General features: G+C 48.2%; 1 protein-coding gene across 30 annotated transcripts in view; it reads right to left on the bottom strand.

Annotated features, from left to right (window-relative positions):
* GIGYF2 (GRB10 interacting GYF protein 2) overlaps window positions 1-25,917 on the bottom strand; it is a 333,184-nt gene that overhangs the window by 103,302 nt on the left and 203,965 nt on the right. The gene's annotated exons all lie outside the window — the stretch shown is intronic.

The following is a 25,917-nucleotide window of genomic DNA, read 5'->3' as shown; positions in this document are numbered from 1 at the left end:
CTTTGTTCTTGTCAGCTACCCAACTCATCCACCAAGTTTGGTCCGAAACCGTCAATTACTTTTTGAGACATAATGCTATATATCGTTTTTGGTCCTATCACTCAATGGTGAAGAATCACTTTTTTTTTTGAAGGCTCCAGTCATGGACTATATAGTCCTCATTGAGGCGAGGCCTCAAATAAAAGAGTTGCATTGACAGAAAAGTGAACAACAACACAACAACAACCCCGGTGTGTACCCCGGTTTAGAATAGGCACACTGTATCCCTGCGCATCGTAAGAGCGTGACCAATGGTTGGCGTCAGGAAGGGTATCCGGCCATAAAAACAAACAGGGAACCATGATTGTCATGGGGTCCGCAAGGCTAACCCCCGCTCTAGCGGGGAAAAATGGCCTTAAAACGATCATTCATTCATTCATTCAAGCAATTCAAGGGAACCATGATTGTCATGGGGCCCGGAAGGCTAATTCATTCATTGAATCATTCATTCATTCAATTAATCATTCATTCATTCAAGCAATTCAAGGGAACCATGATTGTCATGGGGCCCGCTCTAGCGGGGAAAAATGGCCTTAAAACGATCATTCATTCATTCAAGCAATTCAAGTCCAGTGAATAATCTGAAATGGTCCAAATGTAAGCAGTAAACTGCTCGAGGTTAGAAAAAAAGTTTAGGTCAGCAAAAACGGGAAAATAATGAAAATTGCACAGTTACATTGTAAAAAAAAAAAAAAGGCCTTTTTCAGGGAACAAGTAATGGGTTAACAACTGACAGCTGTTCTGCAGCAATGTAAGTAAATTAAGCCTTGAAAGTTGATGCAAACAATTCCTACAGGTGTCCCAACCTCTGCTGATTACTTGGTTACAAACCCCCTGTCTGTATGAAAACAGTATTGGAACAGACTGTTATTACACCCTCAAGCATTATTTGGACAATATTGCTCTGCAGTAAGTAGTATATTGGAAACTGGAGGAAACTCTGACAGGAAGAGGTCTGGCAGACCCAAAGCCACAACAGAATCAGAAGACAAGTATCTGAGAGTCAACAGCTTGCGTGATAGGCGGCTCACATGACAACAGATTCAAGCACAGCTTAACACTGGTCGAAGTAAGCAAGTCTCAGTTTCAACTGTGAAGAGAAGATTTCGAGCTGCAGGTTTGACAGGTCGAGTGGCAGTAAGAAAGCCATTGCTAAGATGGCAAAATAAGGAAAACAGGCTTTACTGGGCCATGAAGCACCGCCAGTGGACTGCTGAAGACCGGAAGAAGGTCTTATGGACCGATGAATCAAAATTTTAAATATTTGGTTCAGCACGCAGGGTTTTTGTATGCCGTTGAGTAGGCGAAAGGATGGTTCCTCAGTGTGTGACACCAACTGTCAAACATGGAGGAGGAAGCGTGATGGTCTGGGGCTCTTTTGCTGGATCCAGAGTCGGCGGCTTGCACAGAGTGACTGGCACCCTGAACCAAAAGGGCTACCACAGCATTTTGCAGCGCCATACAATACCCTCCAGTATATGCCTAGTTGGTCAGGGGTTCATCCTACAGCGAGATAATGACCCTAAACACACCTCCAGGCTATGTCAAAACAACCTTCGAGGAAAAGAACAAGACGGTAGGCTTCAAATCATGGAATGGCCAGCACAGTCTCCAGACTTAAACCCCATCGAGCTGGTTTGGGATGAACAGGACAGAACGTTGAAAGCAAATCAACCTTCAAGTGCAACACATTTGTGGGAACTTCTGCAACAGTGTTGGGAAGAACTTCCCGAACAATATATGATTTCCATTGTAGAAAGAATGCCACAAATGTGTTCGGCGGTTATATCTGCAAAAGGTGGCTACATTGTGGCTAATTTAAATTAAATTTTGTTAAACAAAATGATTCCATGATTTCTTTTTATCTCCAATTGTTTATTTGTTCTATGCTTAATTTCAGAGTACACTGATTAAACTGCGTAAATTTCAATAAAAACTGGAAAAAATTGAGGTGTTCTAAAACTTTTGACCGGTGATGTGTGTGTGTGTGTATGTATGTATGTATGTATGTATGTATGTATGTATGAATGTGTGTGTGTGTGTGTGTGTGTGTGTGTATGTATGTATGTATGTATGTATGTATGTATATATATATATATATGTATATATATATATTGTTGTGAATATGAGAATGTTTTTTTTATTTATTGTTGTGTAGTGAATAGTTGTAAAATGTCACCCTCCTTCCTGCAATTGTTGTTGTATAAAGATCAAAGGGCGTTCCCGTAGTTAATTCCATAAAGCATACACGAAGGACACCATATATCCCTGTTCAGTAGTTATATCCTTATTATGTGTATTAGGCTAAGGATTTGTCTTCCATTAATTTAAATACTCCATTGCACCAAGTGAAATAAGAATAGATCCCCTTTCATTCACATTCCCCTTCCAACAAATGCCAACTGTTCCCTCCGCGACTCCATTCGCCACGAGGTCGGCTTGGAGAAGAAGGGGGAGGAGCTGCCGACTCCTGGGCGTGCCCGCCCATCGTCATCAAGGGCGGAGCCAGAGGGCCGTGCCGACCAATCAGGGCCGAGGCGAGCCCACCGATGGGCGTGTCCTGGACACCAGCGGCTTGATCGCCTGAGGCGCTATATAGAGCGCGCGCGAAAGCCTGGAAGTTGTTGTTGGACTAAGAGTTGGACTGAGTGGGACTAAGTTGGACCAAGCAAGAGAGGAAGTTGTTGGACTGGGTTGGACTAAGAAAGAGAGAGAGAACCCGTCACGCCAGACCCCCCACCAGCGGCGTTGGCTCCACCAAGCAGCTCCGACCCGTTACCCCGCGCACACGACAGGATCGGTGGCATCGGCGGCCGTCGAGGTCCAGCCCGACGTCCCGTGCGGGATCAAGCTCCAGCCAGCTCCGTGCCTTCCTCCCCCTCCAGCCACCCACCTCCTGTCATTCCTGCCTGCAATTTCCCCATTCGTGTACGTGAGTTTGTTCTGTTTGTCTTGTCCCTGGGTTAATTAAGACTGTTAGATAAGCTAGCGATTTTCACTGTGTCACCTTTCCTCTTCTGTATTTTATTTTCTTATCCTTCCTTCTTCCTTGGTTTCTTTCAATTGTGTAAATAGTAAATAAATCATATTTGTATTAATTTCTTACCCTTTGCCTTTCTTCTTCTTCTTCACATCCTTCGCTTTAGTCTTTTCCCCATTGAATATCTGTGGCGCGATTTTGGCCAACGTTCAGGAATCGGGTTAGTCGGGGTAACTGTTCGGGCGCGGCGGCCATCCGCTCGGCAAACAACATCCTAGCCGTGTCCGTAATAATATATATATATATATATATATATACTGAAACGCAAAAGTAACTTACCACCTTTGAAACCTTTAAATATCAACAATAACACTGCGTGTAGTAAATGTGTGAACTTATTTGTGGACAATAGTGTCCTCACTGTCACACAAAACGGTCACGGATGGTCACGTGAACCTTCAATGGTCACTTCATAGCACAGCTGTTGAACAGCCGTTTTGACTGTCAGTGATTAGCCAAGGGGTACGGGATGATTTTAATGATCTGCACGTGATGTCTTGATATTGGCTTTAAAAAGGCCAGTGCAAAATGGGCATTTCAATCAACATGCCATGATTGTCAAGGGATCAACGGCAGCGTGCCCTGGGCATGCTGCAAGGCGGACTGAGCTACCGTGAGGTGGCACGTCGCCTTGGCTGTTCACACCAGACGATATCGGCCCTGGTGGACAGAGACACCCTCCACAACTCTGCAGATGACAGACCTCGATCAGGGAGGCCAAGAGTCACCACTGCAAGGCAGGACAGGCAGATGGTCCGAAGTCACCTGCTGGATCGATTCCGTCCAGCATCCCGCACTGCGGCAGAAACTCCGGGCGTGCAAACCCACGGATCTCCAATGATACTGCACGAAGACGACTGCATGACTATGGTCTGACTGCAAGAAGACCATACAGAGGCCCCGTGATGACGGCTGCCCATCGCCGCAACCGACAGAGATGGTGCCAGCAGCATCAGCGGTGGACCTTGGCGCAGTGGAACGAGGTCGCTTTCAGCGATGAGTCAAGGTTCTGTGTGGACAGTCCTGATGGGCATGAGCCTGTCTGGAGAAGAACTGGCGAGCGATATGCCGATTGTTGCGTGCGTCAAGCCAACAGGTGGGGTGGCCCAAGTGTGATGGTGTGGGCCGCCATATCAGGCCGGTACAGGATGCCACTGGTGGTTGTGGATGGGAATCTTAACGCCCAGCGGTATGTGGATAACATCCTGCGACCTCATCTGCTGCCATTCCTGCTAGACCACCCAGAACTGAGAACCTTTCAGCATAACGCTCATCCCCATGCTGCTCGCTTTACCACTGCATTTCTCCAAGGCGAGAACATCAACACCATGCAGTGGCCTGCGCTCTCCCCTGACCTGAATCCCATAGAGCACCTGTGGGATGAGCTTGGGAGACGCGTAGTTGGCAGGGCCAGGACACGGGCAGAGCTGCTTCAGACATTGAGGACTGAGTGGGATAGAATCCAGCAGCAATCCATCCAAAGACTGGTAAGGCAGTATACGCCGACGATGCACTGCCTGTATCCAAAACAATGGTGGCCACACACGCTGTTGAAAGGGGACTGACATTGCACCCTGTGCTGTTCTGTACTGTAGAACAAACTGATGAGATGGTGTATCTTGGTCAAAAACTTGACACGTCATCAATAAAATGCCAATGTTTCAATTAGCAATTGTTGGTTTGTTTTATTTTGAACTGTTACAATTTTATTACATTTCAAACAAGTGGAGAGTTTCAGACCATCTGCCTGTCCTGCCTTGCAGTGGTGACTCTTGGCCTCCCTGATCGAGGTCTGTCATCTGCAGAGTTGTGGAGGGTGTCTCTGTCCACCAGGGCCGATATCGTCTGGTGTGAACAGCCAAGGCGACGTGCCACCTCACGGTAGCTCAGTCCGCCTTGCAGCATGCCCAGGGCACGCTGCCGTTGATCCCTTGACAATCGTGGCATGTTGATTGAAATGCCCATTTTGCACTGGCCTTTTTAAAGCCAATATCAAGACATCACGTGCAGCTCATTAAAATCATCCCGTACCCCTTGGCTAATCACTGACAGTCAAAACGGCTGTTCAACAGCTGTGCTATGAAGTGACCATTGAAGGTTCAAGTGACGATCCATGACCATTTTGTCTGACAGTGAGGACACTATTGTCCACAAATAAGTTCACACATTTACTACACGCAGTGTTATTGTTGATATTTAAAGGTTTCAAAGGTGGTAAGTTTATTTTGCGTTTCAGTATATACATATATATATATATATGTATGTATGTATGTATGTATGTATGTATGTATGTATGTATGTATGTATGTATGTATGTATGTATGTGTGTGTGTGTGTGTGTATATATATATATATATATATAATATATATATATATATATATATATATATATATATATATATATATATATATTTATATATATATATATATATATATATACATACATACATACATACTAGCAGAAGTACCCGGCATTGCCGGGCGGGGGAGAGGAGGGGTAAGGGGAGGGGAGGGGAACGGGGGGGAGGGGAGGAGAGGGGGGAAGGGGGGAAGAGGGGGGGGGGAGGGGAGAAGAGGGGGGGGAAGGGGAGAAGGGGGGGGGGAGGGGAGAAGAGGGGGGAGGGGGAGGGTGGAGGGGGGAGGGGGAGGGGGAGGGGGAGGGGGAGGGAAGTTGAAGATTTAAGTTGGGAAAAAAAAATACCCTCAGGACATACACACAGGAGAGATATGTGCATACCAGAAGTTTTGTGCGATTTCACAAAAGAGTTTGAAGTAGTAGTTCAGTGACAAGACAACACAGACACTGAACAGATGTCATAATATACAGACTTGGCATTTAATATGGGAATATATTTTTTTTCTTGACTTGGGTTTACTTTCTGAACTCAGTATATCAATCTGGTGAGTTTATTTTACCGTTCGGTGATGTCTTTGTTGAAAGAACCATGTCACTGATTGTATTTCGCAGCAAGAAGTCAATAACAGGATTATATCACAGGTGGCATGACAAAATGTAAGGACAGGTACATTTGACGATTGGCTTGACAATCGGGTATATAAGGGTTGTTGCGTTCTGTATTAGTGGAAAACAAATGCTGCACATCTACAAAAGTTATTGCCGCTTCCTCTGGAGATGGTCCGACAACTTGACAATGCTGTTAGTCATGGAGTGGTGGCTTTACGAAATTCTGGCGTGAAACAGCGTGCTATTGCTCGGCAGTATGGCATCACTCAAGGTCAGGTGTCAAAGATCCTGAAACGAAATGCTCAGAGGGGTGTCCCAACTCCAATACCGAGGCCAGGACGTCCACGCAGAACCACAAGGAGAGATGATCGCCAGCTGCACCGGTTAGTCTGCAATGGCCGGACCAAGTCAGCTAATCGGCTTTGGGCTGAGTGGCAGCAACTGACAAATGTGCCTGTATCCAGAAGGCTAGTCAACCAACGACTGGTTCAAGCCGGCTATCGTGCCAGGTGTCCCCTGAGAAAGCCACGCCTGACCAGACAACACAGCTAGCGCCGATTGCAGTGGGCCAGAGAGTACCGTCAATGGCAGCCAGGACACTGGAATCACGTGACCTTCAATGACGAGTCTAGATTTCTGGTCTATCGTCAAGATGGCTGCGTCCGCGTGCGCAGACAAGTGCATGAAGCCCACAACGAAGATTGTATAGTGCCACGAGTCCAAGCTGGAGATGGTGGGGTGACCGTTTGGGCTGCTTTTCAAGCAGGGGGCAAAACTGACCTGGTTGTTCTGAATGGAAACCTGAACCAGTTCAAGTACAGGGTCATTCTGGAAGAAACATTGCTTCCATTTGCTCGTGCAGCCTTTCGAGGAAACTTTGTCTTCCAAGATGACAATGCACGGCCTCCTCGTGCTCGCATGATCCAACACTTTCTTGCTGACCGTGGTGTAGAGCATATGGAGTGGCCTGCCATGTCCCGGATATGAATCCGATAGAGAACTTGTGGGCAGAATTAACGCGTCAAATCGACAACTTGGACCAGCAGCCCACCTCTGTGCGTGAATTGCAGCAGACTATTGTCACTGCATGGCAAGCGATTCCTGTCCAAACCTTGGCAAATCTCGTGAACAGCATGCCTCGACGTGTACGTGCTCTCCTGAATGCTCGTGGGGGTTACACGAAGTACTGAACTGTAATTTTACTGTCCGTAATCCCAGTCATAATGTAGATTTTGTTTTTGTTGAAAAAAAAATTGGCTAATGTGCAAAATAAAGAGATACTTCTGGAAAACGTACAGAAGTTTAACACAGTACTGTCCGTGAATTGAGTTTGATATCAGTTTCCATCACTTTCAAGGATCAATTTATTTGCTTCGAAATGTCAAATGTGGTTTTTGTTTCTTTTAAAGGTCACATTAACAAAATCTAGAATACTTTCAACATAATTCCAATGAACTTTTGGTTCTAAGTCATCTTGAAAAGTAAGTTCACCCCCACAAAAAAATATTCCATATTAAATGCCAAGTCTGTATATATATTGTTGTGGTTTTGTGTTTTTATAATAAAGGTTAATTTTCCCCTCATAGTTTAGTTACACTACAACACGTAGCCTCGTTTAAGCTCAGTTATTTCTTAGTAAATGTAAGCGTAGACTTTCCTGTGTTTAGTTTTGCGTTGAGTAGGACAAGGAGAGTTAGGGTCCTTTACGATGCCTCGATGCTTTGGGTTTTGGCGCGAAATACCACGAGGCCGGCCGGAACAAGTCGATCAAGGCCGAAGGAAGGTGGGGCAGGAGGAGTGGGAGTGACCGGTAAGCAGGAGCCACCAATCAGGGCTCGAGGGGAGTGACTTGCCACTGCGGCAAAAGGCAGGGTTTGGAACATTCGAGTCGGGCCAGGGCGGGACGATATAACCCTGTGCCCAGAGCCCCCGCTTAAGTTATGAGAGGGGATGCGCCAAGTTATAAGATGAGATCCCCACCTGAGTTGAGTTATGAGAAGGGATGCGCTGTATTCGGTCCTCCGTTGAGTTACGAGTTATGAGTTTGGGTGAGATGCGCTGTGTCAGTTACGAGAGTGAAAGCGCTCAGTTGTATTAATCGCGCTGTGAAAGACAGCCGTGCCGGGCCACAGACGCGCATATTTTCCCGCCTGCCTGCCTTTGCCGAGACACGCGCCGCGAGGATTTTCCCGCCTGCCTGCCTGCCTTCGCCGCGATACGTGCGGTGACCGCCAGAGGGCCACGCCGGGTGAGCTGTTCCTGGAGGTCCAAAGCCGGCACGTTCGGCGCATGAACATTCTTCTTTCACCTCCCTGTGTGTGTAAGAGGGCCCATTGTCTGGGAAAAAATAAGTTACGACTGCTTAAGACTGCCCTGTGACTCTGCTTCTTCTACCATTGTACATTGTGTAAATAATAATTAAATCTGTTCTTCCTTTGATTCGACTGCTTTTGTCTCTCCATCATTGACTTAGCATGGTACGAATTATATCGCTCTGATCGGGTTCCAATAGCAATGTAACAGCACGGACCACGTGGTACGCCATCCGCTCGGGTGTACTCAATTACGCGTGGTTCGTGCGAGACTCGATCCCCGCTTCTGGGGCGGCGTGGGTACTTAGGTACGTGCGAAAATTGTCCCGGGACCCTTTTCCACGTCTCCCCGGAAGTGTCGACTCGGTCTCGCGGTTCGAAGACTCAAGGAGAACAAGGGGCTTAATCTCCCCTTGGTAAGGGAACGGGCTTCGCAAAACCGCAACAATTTGGTGTCAGGAGTGGGATTTGTTGCGGATCTTGAGCCCGTCGACGTACAGAGGGGGGTTAAACCCTTTTCCCCCTCGAGCTTCGAGTCCACGAGGCCGAGCCGCCACTCCGGTAGTGAGCGTGCGGAAGGGTATCTGGTCGATTCCCTAAGTACCTTCGATACACACGCCGCCACGAGAACGGTGACTGGACCTCGCACGAATCACGCTGATCTGATATGCCCGAGCGGTTTGCGTGTCACGTGACTCGTGCCGTTAATTCTTATTGAACCCGATTGAGTGGTTTTATTCGTACAGTGCGAAGCCAATGTTGGAAAATGACGTGAACGACCAAATGGAAGGAAGAACACAGGTTTATTATACAATTTACAATGATCAGGATAAAGAGACACAGAGCAGATACTTAATCAGTCTTATCTTAATCCCCGGACAAGGGCCCACTCACTCACGCGGGGAAAAGAAGGAAGGAAAAGTACGCGCTCCAAACGCGTCCTTGGCGCCGTTCGCTCCGGTCAGCTCGCCGGGCGTGTCCCTCGAGGTGTTCGCGGCATGCGTGCAGGGAGCTCATTGGCGTCTGTGGCCCCGGGAGGGACCGTCCTCGCAAGCCCCACCAACAGGCAGCAGAGCACAGGGCATAGGAAGAGTTCGTGCTTTCTCTTTCGACACACCTCGCTATGACAGAGGGAGCTTAGCACGGAGGAGATCGTTCGGAGGCAGCGAGCAAGAGCGAGACCATTCACAGAGCGAGTTCGTTTACACACCTCCTAGACAGAAGCTCTGACTCGGGCGGGGGGCCCGGGGCAGGGTCTTATAGCCCCTCCCAGAGTCCCACCAGAATATTCCAAGCGCCTCCCCCGGCTGCCGTTGTTAGCCATTCCCCTTGAGCTTTCATTGGCTGCTTGCCGCTTACCGGCCACTCCCCTGCAGCTCCTCCCTGGGGCCTTCCAGACTTGTTCCAGGCCCTAACACATGGTATTCCAGCCCAAAAGAACACAGGGCATTCCAGCCCAAAAGAACACTGAAGCCTACACTTACTCGCCTGCTCCAACACATAATAACACAGGAATGGAGACTATGCTTACATTTAAGAAGAAATAACTAAACTAAGCGAGGCTACATGTTGTGGTGCAACTAACTAAAGGGGGGTGGGGCGGCGGGGTGTCTTCATTCTCACAACCACAACACTACCCCCCTCTCTCACCAGACTCGTCCTGAGTCGACCCCAACATTGGAACGACCGGTAGAGTCTGGCATGCAATTTTACCATTACGTTTAAATGTGACACATAGGTGTAATCCCCCTAACATTTATTCTGACCCATGTGTGCGACATTTTTAACACCAGATATGTCCCTCCTAATGCGTTGAGCAGCTACTCTATCAGACTCAAACCCACAACTATCCGAGTATTTCCGGAATTTTGTAAACTACATATGTAGCCGGTGGGCACATTCTTATATGTACATGCACAGAACTTGATCTTTATTTACAACTAGCCGAAACCCGTGAAACATCCACGGAAGGGAAGATGTGGTGTATGGATAGAGTGTACCATTATGGATGGCATAGGGGATTTGCTTGTCCGAGTAAGAGTTAGGAAGAAAGATGAGAATGAAGAGTGCATATATGAACAACGATCGCCGACACAAATGCATGCTCTGGATTGTCCACTCAGTGGACAGCTTGCTTTCGCCTTCGCCTGTCCAATCAGCGGACGGCTTGCTTCGCCTTCGCCCAGCAGACGCCAATACGATGGCGTCGTAAGATGGCATCGTATCGGCAGTTAATCGGATGCTTTTGGGCCCCAACGTCGGCTAATTCAGATTTTTCGAGTATGGCTGTACGTGATAAACAAAGAGCGCGGTTCGTAGATCGTAAATCCATTAGTGCCGTGGGCATCGGGCCACTGGGTGCGGCGTAAAAGGGATAACAAAGTCGACTCCTTACGCTATTATTATTCCTGGGTCATAGCATATAGATGCTATGACCCAGGACCTGCACTTCGGAAAATAATTGGAGGAAAGAAAAATCAGAACACTCAATGTGGCACTTGCTGTTTGCATCTTGCGTGTGCGGCTAACAAAACCGGCTGGCCCTGACCGGCATACAGGCCATATGAAGCATCAGGGCCATCTAAGTCTTCCACATCTTCATTCCTGGCACACAATAGCACACACTTGCTTTTATTTTTCATTGCCAAGCAGGGCCACTCTCATGTGGTCCAACTGCGTGGCGTCAGTGCCACTCAACAAGTGGTCCGAAGGTGCAAGATGAGTTTGCAGCAAGATGCTGCACAGCAGAGGTGCGAGGCCACAAGGCTTATGGTCCATCAGTGTAGCAAGGGTGCAGCAAAAGACATGGCAGCAAGGTGGTTTTAGCAACAGTGTGCCGCACAGGTCAGCTGCACAGGTGTGACGGCAGAATGGATGCTGCACAGTTCGGCCTCCAAAATGGTCCTGGGGTGGTGAGGGAAGACAAGTCGCAACAAGCAAAGGGAAAGGCACACGGTAGCACACGCAAAACAAGGTGACCAGGCACCACCATACCGGGTGCGGTGCGAGGGACGCGGAAGAGCGAGCGGAGCAAGCTCGTCACTAGCCGTCCGTACCCCCCACCATTGGCTACACTACCCTAGACCCCCTTGTATTTACAATTTGTCTCGACATCTTGTCCCCCATATCCCCTCTATACCAAATTCATCCCCAAATCCCTCCCAGGAAGGAAGGGATGGAACACAACAATGTCTCACTCACGTCATGATGCGTCTTACTTCCAAACGGCTTACAGAGCCCTGGTGTGAAGCTCGTCCTCCTCGGTGACTGGCTGTGGATGGTGTGAAGGGATCTCACTTCCTAACTACACTAATAGCATTACTCATTTAAACTACCCGGGGTCGTACCCTGCCAATCGGCCTCGTTAAACTATGTGGTTCTAAGAACCCGAATGCCCATTGCTCACACTGTGGTGCCCTCCGAATTTGGGTCTCACCCAACGAATTTTCTCACTGTGCCCTCGCACAATTTCGGGGCTGGGTCGTGTGGCTCCACCAGCAGGTCTACCTACCTGCGCACCTCCGCAACTGAAGCCGCCTCCCGAGCTTGCCTACTCCTCAACGACTACACTAACCGGGGAAGGCCCACCCTGGCGCTTACCCCCTCTATGCCCACCTCGCCATCGGGCAACCCGGGTCCTTCCCATGGATCCTCGGGCCCCACTCACAAACTAACCTAACCGGCTCCCAGAGCCTACCTGCGGCCTTACCTGGCCGACAAGCTACCAGTGACGGAGTGCACCAATAACCATACTCACTAATTAAGCCACACGCCCAGCCATTCCACAGTCTACTGCACGCTACAAAACACTACTTTCCACTGCCGCACCACAGGTGTCAATATCAATTCAATTTACCTATGCCCTCTACCTGGCTTTCGCAAATGAGTTCCACTCCCCCCATTCGATTCTTCGCACCATGCATTCCACACCAAGCATTCCACACCTTTTACTGCCACACCAACTACTTTCACACCTTTTATTCGCACCCCACTTATTTTGCACGCCAAATATCTTGCACACCATTTTTCTCACACCACTACTTTTACACACCATTACACAATTCCATCCACACTACAACACAATTCCTCAAACACAGCATCATCTACCTACCTAATTTCCCCTAAAACTCGTGCTTCCCTCGTCGTCCCTTTAAACTATGCACACCCTTTTCTTTAACATCCACCTAAACTCTCTACGTCCCCTCTACAGTTCAGGTGTCCCAACTTAAATCTTGTCCCTAAGGTCTTCTAAATCCCTAACAATTATCCTAGCCCTCCCTCGGCTAGCTGCGGTGCCCCATGGAGGCAACCATTGCCGGCCCCTCCATGTGCCTAACACTGCCATTCCCCTAAACTAGCGCTCACGCCCCCCCCCCCCCACCCCGTGTGAGGAACGGTCAGTACCATTCCCCCACGTGGGGTACACTACTCCCCCCCAGTCCTCTAAACTATGAGCCCTTCCATGTGGATGTATCTTGGCACGGCTCGGCCTCGAAGGGCCGAGCGATCCATGCGGGTGGTTGGTCGCCTGTATGGGGTGTCCGTCCGGCATTGACGATCCGCGGGGGGAGGGATTGATGGGCCCAAGTGCCGGGCTCCATCCCTGTGCGGGGCCTCGCGGTCCCACGCACGATGACCCAACCAGCCATGGTCGGAGCACCTCACCCGACGAGGTGCGTGGCTCCGAACACCCGAACCTCCCCTCGAAACCGGCTGACCGCCCTTGTCGCCAAACGGCGCCAACCATACAGTGCGGGTGCCGGAGGCACGAACCGTGCACGCCGGTCCTTGCGAGACCGACGCAGCACCGATCCCCTCTGGTCCCTGCAGCACACAACTCACCGAGGGCTCGCGTTCACCCCTCGTCCCATTAAGGACTACCCCGGTCGGTGTCGATGCCTGGGCCGCGTCCGCACCATACGCGACCCACTCCACACTCGCACACCCAGGCGCACACACGCCCCACACACACTCCGTTATCGCACACTCCGGTGCACACTCTTCTCTTACACACTCGCCATCGCACACTCCGGTGCACTCTTCCGTTACACACTCGGCCATCGCACTCTCCGGTGCACACTTGGCCATCGCGCACTCCGGTGCACACTCTCTTTCCACACACTCCAGTGTGCTCTCTTTCTCACATTCCGGTGCACACTCTTCCGTTACACACTCCGGTGCACACTCTTTTCCCGCACCCTCCGGTGCACACTCTTGCTCCTCACACTCCGGTGCACACTCTTGCTCCTCACACTCTGGTGCACACTCTTGCTCCTCACACTCTGGTACGCACTCCCTCTCATACTCCGTAACACACTCTCGCTCCATGCGCTCCGGTACGCACTCCCTCGCATACCGCACAATGGGCCCATCTCGAACGCCCGGGTCTCGCTTCTCTCCCAAGCGCACCGAGCACCCGTTCGCGCCAAACACATTCCCGCCATTAGCGCCACTCACCTTGGGGCTCTCCTTCCCCCGCTTCTCCGCCAGCACCTGCAAACCTTTCATGGGGTTAGCAAGCACGGCATCACGGTGCAAACACGAACTTTGTGCGTGTTCCATTTCCACCTCCCGTGATTTATTCACTTTCTCTCCCGTCTTTTTAACCCCAATTATTTCTTTTTCTAACACGACGATCGTCGGCACCCCTAAAATTTTCTTTTCCAACTCGACAATCGTCGGCTCCTCTACAATGTCCTCTTGCGTCGCTACTCCCATTGCCCCCGTAAACTTGGCTGTCCTCCGCTCTAACCCGCTCTCCACGCGTTCTCCGCACCGCTTCACCCCGTCGCGTACCACAGCGACTTCCTCGCTCAGCTTGCGCCCAATCTCCTTGCCCATTTTTTTTATATCCCTCTTTGACGCTGCCCTCATCTTTTCCATTTCACACCTGCATTCTTTTATTTCGTCCCTCTGGGCATCCATTTTGTTTTCCAACTCCTCCCTGTTACACCTTGCTTCGTCCCTTTGGGTGTCCATTTTGTTTTCCAACCCATCCTTCATTTCTTTCATTTCCCTTCTTGATTTGTCCCCCTCCATTTTCATGTCTTCACCCGACTTGACCATAAAGGCCCTCATCTGTGCCATAAATAGGCCCCAGTCCACTGGCACCGCAGGCTCGGCTTCCGCCGCCATGTGCGAGGCGCCACCATTTTCTTCCCCTGCTGCCGCCCACTCTTCAACTTCCTCCCCTTCTACCAACCCTTCCTGCTGGTCCTGGGCCATTAGTTCTTTCTCGTCTATTACTCCCACCGGCATTTGGTCGCCTTGGCCAGCCATTGTACGAATTTTAATTTGATTTTAATGACTAAATTTCGTTCGCTCGTAATTTTTGAGTACGTGAAGCGCACTCGAGGTCCAAATATCCTACTCCCGGACACCAATTTGTTGCGGATCTCGGGGCCATCGACGTACAGAGGGGGGATAAACCCTTTTCCCCCTCGAGCTTCGAGTCCACGAGGCCGAGCCGCCACTCCCGTAGCGAGCGTGCGGAAGGGTATCTGGTCGATTCCCTAAGTACATTCGATACACACGCCGCCACGAGAACGGGGACTGGACCTCGCACGAATCACGCTGATCTGATACGCCCGAGCGGTTTGCGTGTCACGTGACTCGTGCCATTAATTCTTATTGAACCCGATTGAGCGGTCTTATTCGTACAGTGCGAAGCCAATGGTGGAAAATGACGTGAACGACCAAATGGAAGGAAGAACACAGGTTTATTAACAATTTACAATGATCAGGATAAAGAGACACAGAGCAGATACTTAATCAGTCTTATCTTAATCCCCGGACAAGGGCCCACTCACTCACGCGGGGAAAAGGAAGGAAGGAAAAGTACGTGCTCCAAACGCGTCCTTGGCGCCGTTCGCTCCGGTCAGCTCGCCGGGCGTGTCCCTCGAGGTGTTCGCGGCACGCGTGCAGGGAGCTCGTTGGCGTCTGTGGCCCGAGAGGGACCGTCCTTGCAAGCGCCACCAACAGGCAGCAGAGCGCAGGGCACAGGGAGAGTTCGTGCTTTCTATTTCAACACACCTCGCTACGACAGAGGGAGCTTAGCACGGAGGAGATCGTTCAGGGGCAGCGAGCAAGAGCGAGACCGTTCACAGAGCGAGTTCGTTCACACACCTCCTAGACAGAAGCTCTGACTCGGGCGGGGGGCCTGGGTCAGGGTCTTATAGCCCCTCCCAGAGTCCCACCGGAATATTCCAAGCCCCTCCCCCGGGTGCCGTTGTTAGCCACTCCCCTTGGGCTTTCATTGGCTGCTTGCCGCTTACCGGCCACTCCCCTGCAGCTCCTCCCTGGGGCCTTCCAGACTTGTTCCAGGCCCAAGCACATGGTATTCCAGCCCAAAATAACACAGGGCATTCCAGCCCAAAAGAACACTGAAGCCTACACTTACTCGCCTGCTCCAACGCATACTAACACAGGAAAGGAGACGATGCTTACATTTAATAAGAAATAACAAACTAAGCGAGGCTACATGTTGTGGTGCAACTAACTGAGGGTAGGGGGGGGAGTGGGGGGGGGGGGGTGGTTGTCTTTATTCTCACAACCGCAACAATATATATATATTGTGACGGATTCACCCCTTCCGCTGTTGTGGTTTTCATCCACTTGAAACCATTCTGGTTCTATGTATTATAATTGTTGTTGTTTAAGGGAAATGGTTATTGTGGTTAAAAGGTTAAAAGCGTTCATGGTAAAAAAGAGACAGGAAGCAGGATCGGGAACCGGAAGACGAGGAAAAAAGAAGAGGAAGAGGCATGGCGAGCAAAGTCGGAGAAGACGCGTGACGTCGAGGCTCCGTAGCGAGCGTGGTCTACCGAAAGTCGCGAGGGAATTTTGAGTTCCTTGAAAGGACATCCGGCGATAGGAATTATCACTGGAATGGAGAAATCTGCGGTCAGGTTTGGGCGCTGAGATTTCGACGAATCCTCGTCGAGTCGCATCGATTCAAGTAAGAGCCGTCGGCCATTTTGAACCTCCCGCTTCGGACACCTACAAAGGTTTTGCTTCGCGTCAGCTTTACCCCAACATCCTACCGTCTGTCGGGGATGTGTGTGTGCGACCGTTTCGTCTCCAATTTCGTTGCGGTTTGCTGATTGAGCGGTGAAGGTGCTCCTCTGGAGGGAGCCTTTGTACAGTTTCGGCAGGGCGATTGCCATTGCCATCTGTACGCGATTCGGGTCTCGACTGGAGAGCGAGATTCGGGCTTCGACTGGATATCGTTCTAGCGACCGCTGGAGCGAATCACCTTCGCCTTGGAAAAGGTTATAGAGACATTGAGGAGTGTCCTTTTTACTCGCTGGGAGCGCAGTGAGTTATCTGACTTTAGTGGATGGTACCATCCTAAGCGATAAGGTATATAGAGTGCACTCTTAATTGCCATTTGTTGTACCGTTATTCTTGTGTGTGATTTTTAATACAATATCTGTTCATTTATCATCATTGTTTTTTATTTATTTATCATCATTGGTGTGGTTTCACTGTTGATTTCTAACACAGAATAACATATTTTTCTGCCGGGGCTCCTCTCGGGGTTCGGAGGTTTACCGAGACCAGGAGATCGTAGAGGAACCCGTAACAATATACAGTGCATTCAGAAAGTATTCAGACCCCTTCACTTTTTTCACATTTTGTTATGTTGCAGCCTTATGCTGAAATCGTTTAAATTCATTTTTTCCCTTAACAATCTACACTCAATACCCCATAATGACAAGGAGAAAACAGGATTTTAGAAAGTTTTGCAGATATATTAATAAGAAAAAACTGAAATATCACATTGACATAAGTATTCATACCATTTGCTATGACACTTGAAATTTAGCTCAGGTGCTTCCCATTTCTCTTGGTCATCTTTGAGATGTTTCTGCACCTTGATTGGAGTCCACCTGTGCTAAATTCAATTGATTGGACATGATTTGGAAAGGCACACACCTGTCTATATAAGGTCTCACAGCTGACAATGCATATCAGAGCAAAAACCAAGCCATGAGGTCAAAGGAACTGCCTGCAGAGCTCATAGACAGGATTGTGTCGAGGCACAGATCTGGGGAAGCCGACAAAAAAATCTCTGCTGCATTGAAGATTCCAAAGAGCACAGTGGCCTCCATAATTCTTAAATGGAAGAGGTTTGGACCAACCAGGACTCTTCCTAGAGCTGGCCGCCCGGCCAAACTGAGCAATCAGGGGAGAAGGGCCTTGGTAAGAGAGGTGACCAAGAACCCGATGGTCACTCTGGAGATGGGAGAAGCTTCCAGAAGGACAACCATCACTGCAACACTCCACCGATCTGGGCTTTATGGCATAGTGGCCAGACAGAAGCCTCTCCTCAAAGCCTGTTTGGAGTTTGCATAATAATAATAATAATAATAATAATGCATTTATTTTATATAGCGCTTTTCAGGAAGCCCAAAGACGCTTTGACAGAGTGCAAAACATAATGCATAGCAAAACATAAAAACAATTGCAAAAAAAGAAGAATCAATAGGGAAATATTCAAAGCACAAAGGAGGGAGAAGGAGAGGAGATAGTCAGGGGTTAGATGCTGTGGGTTAAATGTTGAATGCAGTATTGAACAGGTGGGTCTTGAGTGATGTTTTGAATGTGGTGAGTGAGGAGGAGTCTCTGATGGTGTGAGGTAGCGAGTTCCAGAGGGTGGGAGCAGCGATGGAGAAGGCCCTGTCCCCCCAGGATCTAAATTTGGTCCGGATGGGGGGGGGGGGGGGGTCAGGAGGTTGGTACCAGCAGAGCGGAGGTTGCAGGTGGGAGTGTGTCTGGAGAGGAGGTCAGCCAGGTAGGATGGGGCCAGGTTATGGAGGGCTTTGTAGGTCAAGAGGAGGATTTTGTACTGGATTCTCTGGGAGATGGGGAGCCAGTGAAGCTTGTAAAGGACGGGGGTGATGTGGTCACGGGTCCAGGAATGGGTGAGTAGACGGGCAGCGGAGTTCTGAATGTATTGGAGTTTATTGGTGATTGTTGAGGGTGAACCATAAAGGAGGCTATTGCAGTAGTCCAGACGGGAAGTGATGAAGGCGTGGATGAGGGTTTCTGCAGCCACGGAGGAGAGGGATGGACGGAGACGGGCGATGTTTTTCAGGTGAAAGAAGGCTGTCTTTGTGATCTGTTTAGTGTATTTGTCGAAGGAGAGGGTTTGGTCAAAGATGATGCCAAGATTCCGGATGTGAGGGGAGGTGGATACTGGGAAACCGTCGATGTTGAGGGCAAAGTTATGGGTGGACTTGGTGAGCGTTTTTGGGCCAATGATGATTATTTCAGATTTATCACAGTTAAGTTTGAGGAAGTTGATTTGAAGCCAGGATTTTATTTCAGTGATGCAGTTTGTCAGGATAGAGTGGGTGGCGGTGGAGATGGACTTGGTGGAGATGAAAAGCTGGATGTCATCAGCGAAGCAGTGGAATTGGAGACCATGACGGCGGATTAAGTGACCGAGGGGGGACAGGTAAAGGATGAAGAGGAGGGGGCCAAGAACTGAACCTTGGGGGACTTGCAGTTATTGATGGAGATGAACTGACGTCTGTCAGAGAGGTATGATTTAATCCAAGAGAGGGCAGTGCCGGTAATGTTAAAGGTGGTTTCAAGTCGGGTGAGGAGGATGGTGTGATCGATGGTGTCAAAGGCGGCGCTGAGGTCGAGCATAAAAAGCACCTAAAGGACTCTCAGACTGTGAGAAACAAGATTCTGTGGTCTAATGGAACCAAAAATGAACTGTTTAGCTTCTGAAAAAAACTACACACTTTTTCACTTTTTCTTTTTCTCTCTTTCTTTCTCTCTTTCTTTCTCTCTTTCTCTCTTTCTCTTTCTCTTTCTCTTTCTCTCTCTCTCTCTCTCTCTCTCTCTCTCTCTCTCTCTCTCTCTCTTCAAAATGGCAGATGGCTCTGCACATCTGGTGGATGAGAGTCCAGTCGACTCCAACAGCACGGGTGGAAGAGGGTGAATTCCCCAACGTCCAGCAGAGGGACGGAGAGGAGTGGTGACCCCCAGTCTATACCAGACTTCCGGCTGCGGTCCATTCAACGTCTCCTCTACATGGAACATCTGCCAGGCCGGCTCCCTGCATGCCTTGTACTGCAGCGAGCGGGTAGGCTCGGGTACGGGTTTGAACTCTTTCAAATGAACCTCCAGCATGTCGACATATCGGTTCTCCCTGCTTTTTACCAAAGCCTCTTAAATGCCTGGCAGAGCCTTTCTGTGAGTCGTCAGGCGGACACATATGTAACGAAAATGCTGGCACACGAGCCTTTGTTCTATAACCCTCTCTTTCCCGACATTCCAAAGAGTCGAGATTTTTGCCAACACTTTATAGCAGCTGGTATTGTGAAGGTGCGGCATCTCCGACATGACTCAGGGTATGGTTGGAAATCCGTAAGTGAAATCGCCGACCTGACAGGGATTTGGTCCCATAGGATGATTGCAAAAATTTTGAGGAAAATGATTCAGTTGGGACGGCAACTTGGCCTAACTTGGACTCGAGGTACAGAAGAAGATCTAAATGAGCCGACAGTGCCTAAATTAATTGTTGAACCCATTCAAAACGATTTGCCCCCTGTTAGCGATGGGTCAAAGCTTTTCCAGACAATGGACAGCAAGGGCATCTACAAGATGTGCCTCAAGCTGTTAAATGGGAACCCTTCGTTAAATGGAGTTACCCGATGGAAAGGATTGTTACCCGGAGGACCCCCCTCCGAACCTATCTGGGAAGCCATGTACAGTGAGCCCACATCCAAAAGAACAGGTGATCTCCAGTGGCGTTTGGCCCACTGGATTGTTCCCTCTAACACGTTTATTAGACATTTTTCTCCTGTATCTGTTTGTTGTCCCTTCTGTACAGTCAATGAGGACTTGTTTCACGCATTCATAGACTGTATCCAATTATTTCCTTTGTTTCATTGGTTGAATTACATTGCACATGAAATGCATGTTACCTTTTCTTTGAGAAGTTTCGTCTTTGGTTTTGCCCCTAAACAGAATCCTGCATCTAAACTGTTTAGTTTCCTAATAGCAACTGCGAAGCTTGCTGTTTATTTAACAAGAAAAGACAAACTATCTGGCAAACCGATAGAGCACTGCAATATCATGTCGTGTTTGAATGCATTAATCTCAGCAAGATTGAAACTGGAATTTACCCTGTCCAACGAGTCCGGAAATTTTCATAACTTTGTTGATACTTGGTGTGTTGGTGGGTTTTGTGAGGTTAAAGAAAATGAATTTAGAATACTGTTGTGAAATACTGATTGTTTTTTATTTGATGATCATTGGGTGCTTCTTCTTTTTCTTTTTGTTGGCATTATTGATTTTATTGCAAAACGTGTATATTGTTACTTTTATATTTTTGTAATAAAAGGACTAAAAAGTCAAAGTGTCTGTCTCTCTCTCTCTCTCTCTCTCTCGCCCCCTGCTGGTCGTTGGTGAGTCGTGCGTGGGTGTGGCAATCATGGCTGCTGTGTGTGAGGAGCTGTGAGTACTGTGTTGTGTTGTTGCCTTTCCCATCCCCCTTTTCACTCCCTCTGTGTCCTTGTACGTGTTTGTGAAGTTTTCCCCGTGTTTTTCCTTCTTTGTTGAGACAAGAGAGAGAAAGAGAGCGCGCATGGTGAGTTTGGTGCGAGTCCTAAAGAACCTTGTGTTCTTCGGGCCTGTGCTCTGCTTGCCGTGTTCTTTATTATCGTCGTTTATCGGCTCCCTTATTCTATTTCTTTTCTTTTTACCTTCGCCTGCAGGCTTTGCTTGCGATAGGTTCTATTTTGTTTTGCTTTTTCAAATATTTCCTTAGTTTTGGTTCATTTATCGCTATGGCAAACAGTCGTTTGCAGAACAGCATTTACGAGTCACTTACTCGTAAAAATGGGGTAATAGTTAGTCCACCCGACGGGGTTCGGGTCGATGACGTCGTGATGGGCTTGGGTGAACTCGTTGGTTTTGAAAATGTGTTAGCAGCTTCAAAGATGAACCAACGAGTTGTTGTTTTTCTTTCCGAGGAGCGCTATGTCGCTCAGGCGGTTGAAACTGGTTTGTCCTTACCGCCAGATATTTTCGTTAACGTTAGTATGTTGGACTCACCGGCGGTGAAAATCACTTTATCTAATTTACCGCCTTTTGTTAAAAATGAACAGATTTTGTCCGTTTTAACACAGTTTGGCACCGTGGTGTCAAAAATCTCCATGATTCCCTTCCGTTTGCGTTCGGATTCTACAGTCCGCCATATCATGTCCTTTCGGCGGCACTGTTACATGGTGTTAAAAAACAATGCTCAATCGCTCAATGCCTCAGCTACGTTGGTCGTTGAAAATCGAAATTATCGAATGTACATCGCAACAGAGACAATGACGTGTTTCACGTGTGGTGCCTTCGGACATTTAAAAGGTGCTTGTCCGAAGTGTATATCCGGTGGCACATCTAGACAGTCAGGAACAAATGCCGATCCTAGTGGCACATCTAGATGGACAGAACCAAATGTCGATCTTCGCAATGATAATGACGCGTCTGGGACGGCAGATCAGCCTTCACATTCGAGCGCGGAAATCGATAATTCACCGGCTGATGACGCGGGTTTTATTACCGTGTCCTCCAGGAGGAGTTATAAAAGAGGAAGCGGTAATGAGGACATACAGGCGAGCGTTTCGAAAAAGATAGCGCCGTCGAACGAACGTAATGTTTCTTTTTTAGAAACAGAAGCCCCTGCAGCTGGTCTTCTGCTGCAGAATAGGTTCAGTGTGTTTGCTGAAATGGAAGAAGACGTTTCCGTTCATTCCTCACATGAACAAGGACCAAGCGCAATGCCCCAAGATGTTGTGGTAACCCCCCCGGTTACTGAAACTAAAGTCAAGAACCACAAACCTGCTCTCGTCCCGCACCCTGCTGACGATGAAGTGTCTGAAGTAATGGAGGCAGAAGAAGTAGCAGCTCCAGAAGGAGAGTGCAAAGCCTCTGATATAAAAACGTTAATCCCTGTTACGGTTTTTAAAACTCCCGCTGTGGAAACAGCTGCACCTTTAGTAGAAGACGATATTCCCGTTATGAGAGCATCGGTTTCGGTGTGTGGGGAAAAAAATGAAGACCTTTCGGATTACGACTCAGATGGGGCCTCGTCGCTCGCCTCTAGTGCTAGTAGCGAGGTCTGGAATGACCCAGCAATAGCCAAGGAACTGGAGGGTGATGATGATTTATCACCCATGGAAATTCTAAAGTTTCTTCAGGACACATTTCGAAAGAAAAAGGTTAAAATTATAACCTTCTTCCCGAACCTGTCTGGCTTTATAAACTCCTCAAGACGTCTCCTCCTTAAGGCTGAACAACTTGGTGTGACTGAGTCACAAGTATTTCGCCTGAGAAAGTGTGTATTGAAAGCTCGGAAAGAGCTACAAGCACACCCTAACTTCCCTGTACATGATAAATCTTCCCTACCTACACCATGACCTTCTCTGTTGTAACTTTAAATATAAATGGGGGACGTTCACCCCTGCGTAAAGCTCAGGTAAAGTTGCTTGTCGAGCAAAAACATTTCGATGTTGCTCTTTTGCAAGAGACAAGATGTAGCTCTTCGTGCATGAGCGAATGGACTCGCATCATGAAAGGACAGTGGTTCTTTAGTAGCTTGACCTGTCCTAGTGCTGGAGTGGCTATTTATTTAAATCCTTCTTTCTGTCCTGAAAATGTCACTTTTAAGGAGATTACTAAAGGGCATTTAGTCTCAGTTAATTTCTTTTATAATGGTTACAAACACACTTTAATAAATGTATATTCACCCAGCACGAGCACAGAAAGATTAGTTTTTTTCACACAGTTAGAAATGTCCCTCACACACCTTGATTTTGATGGTCTTGTTTGTCTGTGTGGGGACTTTAATTGCACACTGTATCCCACCCTTGATCGTAATGGAGAAGAGCCCCACCCATCAAGTACAACACCCTTAAAGAGAGCATTGTCCAAATTCTCCCTTATGGATGTATGGAGACTCCAGAACCCATCTGCACGGCAATACACGTGGTGCCGATGTGCAAATGGCCGGTTATCTCTTGCAAGGCTAGACAGATTTTACATCAATAATGACTCTCTAAATGTCATAGACCATGTTGACACCACCCCAAGTGGTTTTTCGGACCATCACATGGTTGTTCTTCATATACTCTCCCCGGCTCGAAATCGTGGCACTGCCCATTGGACCTTCAATGTGAGTCTTCTGCAAGATGACGCTTTTCCTGTCGCCTTCCGAGCCTTTTGGGAAGCCTTACTACTACGGAAGCCTTCCTACTCCTGCCTCACACAATGGTGGGACAATGCGAAAACCCATATTAGGACCTTTTGCCAGCAATATAGCTCCTTTTGTACAAGGAATGAATCTGCGCTGCAATCTCTAATTGCCAAAGAAATATTGTCTCTCCAGTCAAGCCTTCCAGCTCCCAGTGCCAAAAGGACCAGTTCTCTAATAGCAACGAAGAAAGCACTCCTTGCTCAACTCTGTGCAAAACAAGCCAGAGGGGCTCTAATAAGGCTACGAATGGAGAACTACAGCTCTATTGATACTCCTTCCAAGTTTTTCTTTGCTTTGGAAGCACGAAAAAAGAGAAACCAGCAAATAACTTCGCTGCAGGCACCAGGAGGCCGAACAACACACGATCCAAAAGACATTAGAAGCTTGACAAAACAATACTTCTCTGACTTGTATTGTGCCAGAGACACTAAAGAAGACATGATTCGTTCCTTAACCACTTCTTTGCCCACCTTGTCCGAACCTGCATGTCAACAACTTGACAAGGAAGTGACTCTTGACGAACTTTTCACTGCTTTGCAAACTTTGCCCACAGGTAAAGCTTCTGGACTTGATGGAATCCCTGCAGAGTTCTACAAAACCTTCTGGGATTTGTTGGGACCTGAGTTGCTTGACCTCTTAGTTGATAGCCTACGATCAGGCTTGTTACCAATCAGCTGTCACAGGGCTATACTTGCTCTCATACCTAAGAAAGGAGACCTCCAGCAACTTAAAAATTGGCGTCCCATTTCGCTCCTCTGCACGGACTACAAGATTTTTTCAAAAGCTCTTGCCAACCGCCTCAAACCTTTGATTGGGGAGATTGTACACCCCGATCAATCCTATTGCATTCCTAAAAGGACGATACACGATAGCATTTTTATTGTACGTGACATGATCGACATCTGTATTGCTGAACATAGAAATGTTGGTCTGGTGTTTTTAGACCAAGAAAAAGCTTTCGACACGATTGATCACTCTTATCTCTTTGCTGTTTTACGGGGGTTTGGTTTTAAGGAAAATTTTATTTGTTATATCAAAATATTGTACAATAATATTTTTAGCTTGCTCAAAGTAAACAACATCTTAAGTCAGCCTTTCCCTGTTACCAGGGGTATTCGTCAAGGGTGCCCCCTGTCTGGCCTTCTATACTCCCTATCAATTGAACCTTTACTACATCGTTTACGCACACGGCTACAAGGGTTTTATCCTCTGCCGTTAGAAAATCCCGTAAAGACCATTGCTTATGCGGATGACCTCTGCGCAATTGTGTACTCCGATGACGATGTTCGCGCTCTGGTTGAGTCTGTCGAGGAATTCAGCCTGGCAAGCTCGACTAAAGTTAATTGGGAAAAGAGCAAAGCTTTTTACTTAGGTCCACAGAATGAAACTCCCCCTCCAACCCTACCAGGGCAGCTTGTATGGACCAATGAAGGAATACACTACCTCGGTGTCTTTCTTGGAACTCAAGATTTTATTTCAAAAAACTGGGAGTCGCTGATTACCAAAACTGAGCAGCGGTTGATAAAATGGAGAGGACTATCGAGGCAGCTTTCCTTCCGGGGTCGTACTCTGGTCATTAATAATCTCGCGGCATCAATGCTCTGGCATGTTTTCAAAGCACTGCAGGCCCCAGGTTTTATCCTTAAAAAACTTCAAAGCTTTTTTCTGGATTTTTTCTGGGGGGGAAAGCACTGGCTCCGGCCAGGAATACTAAGCCTGCCGATTGCAGAAGGTGGACAGGGGCTAATAGATGTGACGAGCAAAGTGATGGCTTTTCGCCTCCTCTCAGCACGAAGGCTTCTATACTCCGACGTCCCATGGAAAGCCTTTGCCCATTGCTTGCTTAGGCAAGCTGGGAAACTTGGCTATGGTGACGAGCTTTTTCTTCTTGACGCGAAGCACGTGGATATGACATCGGTCCCGTTGTTTTACCGAAGCATGCTGGAAGCGTGGCAGGCTGTTTCTTTTCGCCGTGACACCAGTGCTTACTCCCTTCAGATGTTCCTAAATGAACCAATATTTCTAAATTCTTTCTTTGATGGGGTCTGTAGTGACAGATCTTTTATGCAAAAGTTTATTGATGCCGGTGTTACTAGAGTAAAACACCTCAGGAACCCCTTTGTACATAGATGGAAGCCAGCTGCTGACATTGCCGTGGCCACCAGTGTGAGGTCCATCAGAGTCATTGGCAGAATTTTCTCTGTGATTTTACGGACCTTTAAGCAAACCGGGTTAAAATGGGACCCAGACATAGAAGATGCCCTCCATCGATCCCAATGTCCTTTCCCAAATC

This window comes from Myxine glutinosa, chromosome 4 (genome assembly GCF_964187855.1).
Source record: "Myxine glutinosa chromosome 4, kmMyxGlut1.1, whole genome shotgun sequence".
Classification (NCBI taxonomy): Eukaryota; Metazoa; Chordata; class Myxini; order Myxiniformes; family Myxinidae; genus Myxine; species Myxine glutinosa.
This window is presented reverse-complemented; position numbering and strand designations above follow the sequence as displayed.